Here is an 11,827-nt window from a genome sequence, read left to right as displayed (position 1 = left end):
CCTCTTAGTATTTTAATTCAAATCAATTCCTGTCACAGTCATATGTCATTTACAAGTCACCGTGCCTGTCAAAGTCTGGTCTTGCTTTGCAGTAGAGACTTCATTATAACAATAAAACAATAAAAACAAATTCCTTCATATATGTATGTTAATAAACGAGAAGACGTTTTTTACCCCACTGAATAAATTACTAAACTAATATAAATATAAAACCAGAAGATGCAGCGCATTTCGGTGAATGCATTCATGGTAGATAACGTCTGCCGACGCCGGCGGTTTGGTTTTGCTTGTTAAATATCTATTACATTTAAGATTTTAATCTTAAATGCACCTTTTATTGCATTCGTTTCGCTTTACCAGATGTGTTCCATCCATTAGGTGTGTCCTATCCGTCTTTAAAGTTATTAATAGTCTCACGTGGTTACCAGACCGCTGTTCTATCTTGTCAGGTTCTCGTAACGTCTTGTTTTAAAATTTGCTAGATATTGAATTTTCTCATATATAGTAGTACCGAGTATGATGTATGGTTCAAAACCGACCGAAACAAATAGTATTTTGCGCTACCAGAATATATATATCACAGAACTTATTATTATAAAATATTTCGGCAATAAGATTAAGGAGATCGTCGTTTTTTATGTTATATGTAGCCGGTCGGGTAAATAGGCCATCTGATAGTAAGTGGTCACCATCGCCTAACATTACTACTAACAATTCCTTACATCGCAAATATGCTACCAACCTTCGGAACTAAGATGTTACGTCCCTTGTACTTACAGTTGCATTGACTTACTCACCTACGGGTGTAGCTACTCGGACGGGCTTGCCGAAAGCATAGCTAATGAGAATTATCATGAAAATGGTAATATGTTGTGAAGCAACTGTATTAATTAGTAATAAAGTTCTTATTCTTTGACTAATTAATGTTCGTATTCAACTCCCAGTATGTCTGAGTAATCATGTGATTATCTTTATATGCCTTCCTCCGAAATCAAAATAGCGAATACCCTTATTAATAACAGTAACAGTACAGTAACAGCCTGTTAATGTCCCACTGCTGGGCTAAGGCCTCCTCTCCCTTTTGAGGAGAAGGTTTGGAGCTTATTCCACCACGCTGCTCCAATGCGGGTTGGTAGAATACACATGTGGCAGAATTTCAATGAAATTAGACACATGCAGGTTTCCTCACGATGTTTTCCTTCACCGTTAAGCACGAGATGAATTATAAACACAAATTAAGCACATGAAAATTCAGTGGTGCTTGCCCGGGTTTGAACCCGCGATCATCGGTTAAGATTCACGCGTTCTTACCACTAGGCCATCTCGGCTTTTATTAATAAAGTGGGTCATAAATAAATCATTGAATCTTGTGTCGAAATCTATAGTGGGTTCGTTTAATACTTATGTCACTTTTTTTAAATGGTCATCGTAACAGAAAATTATTATAATCTGACTATATTTTTTAATGAAATTATCGATCTATGATGCTTAGTAGTTTAATCTTATGTGTAATATCGAAATGATTGTTGTTTTTGTTATTATGATGGTTTGTAAAGGATTTATGATTAAAGAAAATCAATAATTTATTTATAGAAGCACTTTAAACAGGTTAGTCTGCCTTCGTGATAATAAAAATGTAACCGACTTCATTAAAAAAAAAGTGTTCATGTATATACATATTATTATGGTAGATGTGGTCAGCGCGTGGTCGATACTGTTTATAAATAAAAGGAGCCAAATATTCAGCTCGGCAGCCATTTATTATGTCCCTCCATATTCACAACTCTCTTTGCCGCCCTTTTAAAAGACCATTTTGGCAACTTAAAAATATTCAAAAGGCAGTTACTACTTGACAGAAAAATATTACGTCATACTTATTTATAAATTATAAGAAAGTCAGTGAAATATGGGAAAACAAAATAACATAAGTTAAATATATATGATGGCGCAACAGAATTCGTCTTGAAAAAAATATGTTTTAATCAATTTCTATAATTTGTAATTCCTGAAGCTGGAGTGGCAGCCAGCTTTGATAGGGAGGCCATTCAATGATCGAACGAAAGGGCCCGCTCACGCATCTACACGTTTGACGGACGTCATAGCTAAATTACCCGTACCGCAATTTGAAAAAACAAAAACAAGTTGAGAGCGAAGTCTCTTTATATAATATTAATATGAAATATTTATCAATCCCCTAATCACTAATTGCAGGTAGTTTAGATAGGTTTGCTACATTTCTCACTTTTAATAAATTGCCATGCTGGGAATTGACGTTCGGTGCGACCTCAATCCAAGGGATTATATCGAGGCTCTTATCAAAACAGCCTCACGGAAACTCGGGGTCCTGAACAAAGTGCGGCGTTTTTTCACACCACAACAACTGCTCCTGTTATATAAAACGCAGGCGCGGTCTTGCGTTGAATATTGCTCGTACCTTTGGGATGGCTAAGTACCTACTGGAGGCCTTGAATCGGTTGTAACGACGTGCGATACGCATTATTGGCGATGTAAAAATGACTAACACCCTCGAGTCTTTAACAATTGCGTCGAGTGATAGCAGCGCAGCACTAAGCGCTTTCTATAGAATGTATCACGGCGAGTGCTCTGAGGAATTATTCTCTTTAATTCCTGCTTCCCCTTTCCATGACAAGACTACGCGTGCTGATTCTCGATGTCACCACCTAACTGTGACATCAATTCCATCGCAGACAAAGAAATTTGGCAACTTTTTTCTTTTTCGCACCGCTAAAAAATGGAATTCTTTACCAGAACACGTGTTCCCTCCTACAACCTCGGTTTCTTCAAACGAGGCGTGAAGAGGCATCTTGCGGGCTGGCGAGGCGGTGGCGTATATAAAAAATATGAATTAATTGAACCAATCATAATATGTTGCTCATTAATGATCTAAAACTAGGACTGTAATTATATCAATTTGCAGTTTTTATTTCTAAAAGCGTGTTTGTTATATATACATAAATATTTCAAGTGCATACCATTAACCTTAGGTGGAACGCTCTCTGTAAATCGTAGCAAGGTATACAAGGTATGCAATCGTAGCATGTATCTACGACATAAGCTTGCTTAGTGTGGATGCCACCGGAAATACAATTTTGATGTCGTTTCAGCAAACAACCCAGTTATTGTATCAAGTGCGTAATATTTTTATTTATTTTTTGCTGTAAATAAATATTTTTATTTATAAATATATATGTATATATATACATTATTCCTTATATTTTTTACACATAACCTATGGAACTATTAACGCAAGTCAAACTACTGAACAATTCAGTCATGCTTGTGGAAAGACCAACTATCAGACACTATATAGCAAAAAAATTAAACTCTTCTTTTATCGGGGGTGTCGACTTTTACTTGGCAGCTATCTTAGATAAATTTGGCGTTGGTTAAATGGTAGTAATGATTTATCGACTATATATATATATATATATATATCTATGTTTTGACCTTTAGTTGGTAGGTTAATCTGTGTTTGCTACAAAGTCAGCTTTAACTAAGCCGTAAAAATAAAAAGCTTCGTTTTATTTTTAATAGAAACGTCTTTACAAATTTGTTGATGACAACCCTATCACCATTGAATTGGCTTCTTAGTTTTTCAGTATTTACATAGTAATAATCACAAGACTATCATGGCTTAAAGAAGGTTTCAAGCAGATTAACCAGGAATACGCTTGCTTATCTCTACGGATAAGCTGTACAGATTCATTTAAATCAACGCAAATCACAAACAAAATACCTAAAACGTGATTAGGCGCTCCGTTCGCGGATTGTGGCTCATAGAGTTTCGCTATCATTAAAAATTATAATTTCACTAAAGTAAACGTCGTAAATTGTTATATTTTATATCCTTTTCACATATAGATTGTTTTCAAAATTTTATTCGATATATATAATGTAATGTGTAAAAACTAAGAGCCTGTCAATGTCCCAATGCTGGGCTAATGTCTTCTCTTCTTAGAGGTTTCGATCCAATGAGGATTTATTATACTTGTGGCATATTTTCATTTGACACGTGCAGGTTTTCTTACGATTTTTTCTTTCACTGTCAAGCTCGAGATGACGAGATGAAAATTGGTGCTGGTGGTTTTTGGTTAAATCTTCAGTTATATTCACGTGTTGTAACTTAGCCATCTGGGTTCAAAATTGCTTAAATACTCATATTATTAAATATTAAGTTAAGTCAAATAATTTGTTATCAAATTTCAATTAATTGGGTTTATTTAGTTTCAAACGTCCCAAGTTTATTAGCTTTGAAGGAAGACACGATAAATTTAATATGAGGAATGGTGGCTGCCATTTTGCAAGATCAAGTTAGTCGAATGAAATGTAATATTCCGCTGGATTTGAACTCCAGTCTGAATTTCGTACAGCTGAACTAATTATGATATAGCTCTTGTGAAATTATTCACGGTCGGTGGGTGAAGATGCAATTGAATTTATTTTATCTAGTTTCCGCACGCGGTTCTGCGCTTTTGCTAGAGGGGAGGTGTCATATACCCTACGTCCTTTTCTGTACCTGACAACTTATATGCATAATTTTATGATGTTGTATTTTAAAGCGTAACAAACAAATGAAGAAATAAAAGCTTTTTCGTACTTATAACATTAGCAAGTAATTAAGAATGAATTACATAATTATATATATTTTCAATTGAATGTCACATGTTTTTTTTAAGTAAATAATTATAGTTCAAAAGGTTTAACAAATTAAATTTGACAAAATAAATTAAGTTTAACAGATTGAAATAGGTTCAGTAAAAGTCAATCACACCAATTAATATCGTAATAAAACTGTATAAAACTTTTAACACGATAGAGTTCAAATTTAATGTGGGTTACCATTAAATTATGCGCAAACAACTTAATATATTAATGGGTTCTATATCTGCATGCGAGTTAAAACAAGTGAAAGCTAACCGCAAACACCCGAAATTAAATTTTAAAAGCATTACTCGTGCAATTTATAATTACAAATTTTCTGACCGCTTATAATGAACTTGAAGCACTATTGAATTTGGGAGAGCTACAAGGCAGTTCCGAATTATATTAGTGCTGCAATTAACAGCGAACTTTCGAAATGCGAAGGCTCCAATGTAATCAGGAAATTAAGTTAAAGTGCAGCGATACACAATGCGCTGGGATATTTTAAGAGAATAGTGTTTTATATGGAAGTTATGAAGGTCGAATAACCAGTTGATGTGATCTGAAAGCCTTTAAAATTGACAATATTTGCTGAAATTTATACAAATTTGCCATGACTTATTCTAAATGTCAACCAGTGAGACATTTTTGTAGATGGTGAAACTAAATTATACAGCGGATCACGAGGTTCTGTGTTCGTTTTTTAATACAAACATACCGTAATCTTTATCGTATTTATTGTTTATTGTATTCATATTATGTACTTGTAATTTTATAAAAAAATATATTATTTTTTATTGATATATGTGTATTTTATATTTTTATTTGACATTGTTAGTTTGTTTTTTTTTATACAGATTTATGTTATTGTATTTACCCATCCTATGTGTTATTCCCTACGCCGTTGGTTGTCTGGTAAAGATCGCTATGAAGCAATAAGGTCGCCGAAGTTGTATGCTACTCATAATTAGGTTGTATTCATGTTTTGTAATTTTTTTTTAATCTTTGTGGTGTACAATAAAGTGTAAATAAATAAATAACTAAATTGCGGAATAAATATAAAATGACATTTCATTAGAATAGATTATTTAAATTGGGATACAATATTTTGAAACTCTTTTTTTTTTAATATTTTTATATGTTTTAATTATGCAATGTAAATTGTATTTAGCTAAAAGTAGATTAAGAATCCATTTTATTTTATTATATTTACATGAAAATTGACAGCAGATTGTACATAATAATGCAATACCTAATGTAACTCAATCTATTCAAATAAAGAAATTGAATTAAAAGATTTTCAGGTTGGCTAGTAAAATATGTTAGTTTTATTAGTTTAAATATTAACTAGGACCTAAGTTAAGAAGTTGGCGGTTTTTCAACCATTAATCTTGTGAATGATCCTATTCGGTCCTCTCCATTCACTACGAGAGCGTATGTTTATTTACGCACACACTTGTGTACTTTTCAATTTTCTAAGTTTGTGAGCTTTTTAGATTGTCCATCGAAGCCAAAATCCAATAAGTTTGACATTATTTATTATTATTTCATGTTTTATATTTATTATATACAAGATATATTGATAAGATATCGGCCACGGCGGCCAATATCAAGAGAGATTAGCCAACTATGCAGGAGATATTCTAATGCACAAGTGTATGCGCAAACACAGGTGCACTCTATTCCCTAGCTATCATAATCCGATGGGACGGCAATCCGACAAGACCAGAAAGAGTTCAGACGCATTACCAACGGCTTTACGTTCTTTTTATATATAATAACTTTTTATTGGCCCGACCTGGGAATTGAACCCAGGACCTCCGGGTCAGCGGCTAAACATCCACTAGATCAATGAGGCAGTATTATTGATAATATATTTGTTTGTTTGTGTGTTTTTTGAATACTCTCAAACTATAAGCAAAACTTTTTGAACTCTTTCGATTTTTCTAGTGATTCTGCGAATTCTAGTTCAAGCACTCGAGTCAGCCTTTTCCTGTATTTGCATACAGTCTTTGCTGGTTCAATGTTCGAGTTACACGGTATCTTGTATCAAAGGTGAACATGTGCCGGCTTATTCGACTCTACATGTTTCTCGAATTGAAATTCGTTACAGAATCCTTGGGTTTATTTCTCATCGAAAGCTGAATATTTTTTTGATAAAAACAGTATTTGCTTTCGTCTGAATCATGAAGAATAATGAATTATCAAGAGATTTATTTTTGTAATTATTGATGCTTTAACTGTTTATATTTATAACTTTAAATTAATGGATAAGGCTTATTTCATATTACCAGAATATTTGTAGATGATAATAATGGAGCGTGGAGTTTGTATTCACTGATTTCCACACAGGACATAAAAAAAACATATTCAGATAGATTCGTTAATATATATATTTGCCTGTGCTGTGGTAATGTTTCGTAGACATTTTCCTTACATCACCAATGCGCCACCAACCTATAGTCACAATGACTCATTCATCATTCAAACCATTACTTAGTATTGCTACTTAACCCAAACACTCAGATGGGTGACACATATTCTACCACCAGCTTCCAAACGTCTGACTTATACAGACACTTTAATGACAGTCAATAATTTCTTATTGGCGTTTGAACCCAGGACCTAGCGATCTCCAGTTTTATAAGCTAGCCATTGAACAAACGCGACAATCAAAGTGTATACATTATTTTGGTACAGATTTCCAGCATTAGCAAATTACCGAGGTGCGAATAATGTGTGTGTAAAGGTCGTTGATTTTCTGTATCGTATTACCGTCCGTAATTAAACTGTTCCATCAAAAATTAGACATATTTGTTCAGTACAATTAACTCGACTATTCTCCGTAAAATTCATTCATCAAACGTCAGAGGCACATTTCAGCCACCCTGTCAGCAGTTAAAAAGGGGATTTTTGATTCTCCGAAAAAAATATCAGAATTGGACACAAAAGAGATTTATGGACCAAAATAACAGGAAAAAATGCAAATAATATAAGTTAACGATTTGTTTTATTTTTATACAAAAGGAGGATCTTTACAACAAATAAAGTAATTGCTAAATTATAAATGTTTTATTTAATTTAATATAATGTATTTTTTTTATAGAATAGGTAGGCGGACGAGCATATGGGCCACCTGATGGTAAGTGGTCACCAACGCTCTTAGACATTGGCATTGTAAGAAATGTCAACCATCGCTTACATATCCAATGCGCCACCAACCTTGGGAACTAAGATTTTATGTCCCTTGTGCCTGTAATTACACTGGCTCACTCACCCTTCAAACCGGAACACAACAATATCAAGTATTGCTGTTTTGCGGTAGAATATCTGATGAGTGGGTGGTACCTACCCAGACCAGCTTGCACAAAGCAATATTTGTAACAATATATATATAAATGTAGAAAACTAATATATATAACTAATGTATATATATATTAGTTTTCTACATTTGTTCTCCATATAATATTTATATATACCAAATCTCACAACCTTCAGATTATTTCCTTTATATATTATAGTATATGAGTAGTAGACAAGCATGGAGAATCGTTGGCTGTCAGCCTCGATATCTTCAAGGCTTTCGACAGGGTCTGGCACAGAAGTCTTCTCAGCTATGCACCTGGATTGCCAGCTTCCTACACAAGCGTAGCCTTCGTGTTTTAGTAGAGGGTTGCGCTTCACAATTCTACTATGTAGTGAATGCTGGGGACCCCCAGGGATCTGTGCTATCTCCCACACTCTTTCTTTTGCATATCAATGATATGCTCTCTCTTGGGAACATACATTGCTATGCAGATGATAGTACAGTGCATGGTGGATACCACGGACGCGCAGTGGCTGGGCGGGCGGAAACTGAGGAGAGGCGGGAGAATCTTGTCATTGAACTCGATAGGGCGTTAGAGCTCATTGCCAAATGGGGTTCTGATAATCTTGTTGAGTTTAATGCCAAGAAAACACAGGTATGCGCTCTCACAGCGAAAAAGTCACCATTTTACCCTCATCCCTCCCTCTGTGGCATACCGCTGATGATACAAAGCAAAATCGCCATGCTGGGGATGGACGTTCGCTGCGACCTTAGTCCAAGGGATTACATCGAGGCTATTATAAAAACAGCTTCACGAAAACTCGGAGTTCTGAACAAGGTGCGGCGTTTTTTCACGCCACAACAACTGTGCCTGTTATACAAAACACAGGTACGGTCTTGCGTTGAATATTGCTCGCACCTTTGGGATGGCTCCGCTAAGTACCTACTGGAGGCCTTGGACCGGTTGCAGCGACGTGCAGTACGCATTATTGGCGACGTAAAGATCACAAACACCCTTGAACCTTTACAATTGCGTCGCGAGATAGCAGCACTGAGCGCTTTCTATCGACTGTATCACGGCAAGTGCTCTGAGGAATTATTCTCTCTAATTCCTGCTTCCCCCTTCCTTCTTAAGTCCACGCGAGCTGGTTCTCGATGTCACCGCCTAACTGTGACATCAATTCCATCGCGCACAAAGAAATTTGGCAACTCCTTTCTTTGTCGCACTACCAAAAAATGGAATTCCTTACCAGCTCACGTGTTCCCCTCCTCTTACAACCCGGGTTCCTTCAAACGAGGCGTGAAGAGGCATCTTGCGGGCCGGCAAGGCGGTGACGGCTAGAACAGAACATTCTTCCCGACTGTACTGGCCGTCGTCGCGTTTGGACTCTACTACCACTTACCATCAGGTGGAGTAGAGTCATTTGCCATCCCGGACATATAAAAAAAAAAAAAAAAAGTATACATCAAAGTCTTGTTAGTGTTCTTCTAAATAACATAATTTTGTTAATCATGATTTAATTTAAAAAAAAGTTGTAAATTTTTTATCTTTTCCTTTAAATGCATTAAAGGCTTACTCTTAAAAAATATATGTGGCCCATGAGGGGATCGAACCCGCGACCTTTCCGTTATTAGCACGACGCTCTAACCAACTGGGCTAATGGGCCTGGTGCATGTAGCGCCGAAATACAGTCAGGTATTCTGTTCACATTCTCACAGATTAAAGACTACACGCCAGCTAGCATTCTATAAATTAAAATGTTCGCCTTTTAATTACCCGTTACAAGGCGAAATAAAAATAAAAAACTTCGAACCAGCTTAATTCGCCTGCTAAGTACCTTTTTATTGGAATTAAGTTCACTTTCTCGAAGGGAGATTACTTCTTTATTGAAGGTTAAGAACCGGGATAGCAACAGTGGAATTACCTGAATCTTAAGCGAAGATCGCGGGTTCAAGACCGGGCAAGCACCATTGAATGATTGTATTTTTAAGTTTTTAATTTATGCTTATAATTTATTGCGTGGTCTAAGTAAATAAAATTACTCTACATTCTATAGGGGCGGAACAGTGACATGGGCGGTGCCACATGACAACAACTAACATAGTTACAAACATTTTCGGTTATGGAAGAAATTTTTCAAATTTCATTTTGGTATAAGAATTTGGTAAATTAATTTTCAAAATAGTGAGATTTAGGTTCAAATGTTTATCGATAAGTTTTCGTCCAGTTTTGATTATAGATTATATAAAACAGTATTCCAATAATGGAAAAATACTGTTTTCCTGTTAAAGACAGATAAGCTTTCGTGTTATTTATGGTGTTATCCTGTTGGTTAACAGATAATTTTACGAAATATCCATTTTCAGAATCCATATTCTTCTGCGACAAGAATACAAGATTATGTTATGACGACACATATTTTACGCACAATGTAAAGTCACTTTTTCCGGGATGAGGTAGGAAGTGTTGTTTTGCTTCCATTTCATTACATCGATTTCATGAAATCAAGCACTTTGAATCGTTAATTTAATGGATTATAATTAACTAGTGCTCGCCCGCGGCTTCACCCGCATATTAGGTAAGATGTTGGTTATAGAGGGGAGTTTGTTATAAAAAAAACATTCTTCATACCAAATTTCATCAAATTCAGTACAATGCTCTAACCATGAGAGCAAATATAAAGTCAGATTTAATTTGGCATTTATAATATAGATATAAATTATAAAGGATTTGATTTCAAATGAAAAATAAATCAAAGCAATAAATATGAAATTAATTATGTAGCCCATTGTAACAAACCATTGATTTATGCTCAAACCTGGATTAGGGTGAAGGTATATAAATTAAAGGGCTTATAAAAATATATACGCAAGCGAACTCACGTTGAACAGTACAGTCTTTTATAAATGTGAATATTGAACCTTTGTTTCACAATAATAATAAATATAGAAGTCGATTGTCTAAGTAGACGTTTTTTACTTTATACAATAATTTAAAAAAAAAACCTAATATTTTTTAATCTACGCCTAAAACAGAAACGAAAATATATGAGTGTTTTAATTTTGTCTGACTGAGAATTTTTTTTGCTTTTAATTAACTCTCACTTTTTTGTCATTAATTTGAAAACAAATATATTAAAAGACCAATTTTCTCATTAAGTTTGTATTTTATTACAAAAGAAATTGGAATGTACAAATAATTATTTCGTATGTCCTTCAAAAGTTAATAACAACCTCCAAAGAAACACAATATCGTCAAATGAATATTCTGAACAAGATTTGAAACCGAGGTAAAATATAGAAGCGTAGAAGATAACACCTATTAATTATTTCTAGACTGTCTCAGTGCGTTTGATACCCATTATCAATGAGAGTTTATTTAATTAAATCTACTAAAAGCAACTGTTTATTTAAACAAGAAGTAAATGTTTCACAACTAAACAAATTTACACTGTTGGCCCCATTCACAAATAATTAAACTAGCGATTTATATTACGTTGTTTCAGTTTGAAGGCTGAGTGAGTCAGTGTAGTTACAAGCAACGGAGGTATAACCTTAGATACCAACGCTGGTGGTTTATTATAGGTTTAAAAAAATCATCAATATTTTATCTAGTTTTTCTAAATGCCGGTGTTTCTACACCCTTGCAACGTGTATGCAAAATTTCATGATGATCGGTTGAGTAGTACGACATTAAAGCGTAACAAACAAACAAACTCCTTTTCGCAGTTATGATAATAATTGTATATAGATAATATATAGTAAAGTCTATTTTTATGATTGACAGGAGTTTCAAACGCTGCGATTAATTCAAAATACTCACACCATTACAATAATTTATTTTTAGGAATCAAGATA

At 34.5% G+C, this 11,827-nt stretch overlaps 1 non-coding gene across 1 annotated transcript; it reads right to left on the bottom strand.

Annotated features, from left to right (window-relative positions):
* Window positions 1–9,562: 9,562 nt before the first annotated feature.
* Trnai-aau (transfer RNA isoleucine (anticodon AAU)) lies at window positions 9,563–9,636 on the bottom strand. The gene has a single exon. It is a non-coding gene; the product is annotated as a tRNA-Ile (tRNA).
* Between the last annotated feature and the right edge of the window lie 2,191 nt (window positions 9,637–11,827).

Source organism: Nymphalis io, chromosome 9 (assembly GCF_905147045.1).
Source record: "Nymphalis io chromosome 9, ilAglIoxx1.1, whole genome shotgun sequence".
Classification (NCBI taxonomy): Eukaryota; Metazoa; Arthropoda; class Insecta; order Lepidoptera; family Nymphalidae; genus Nymphalis; species Nymphalis io.
Note: the sequence above shows the minus strand (reverse complement) of the source record. Positions and strands in the feature narration are given on the sequence as shown.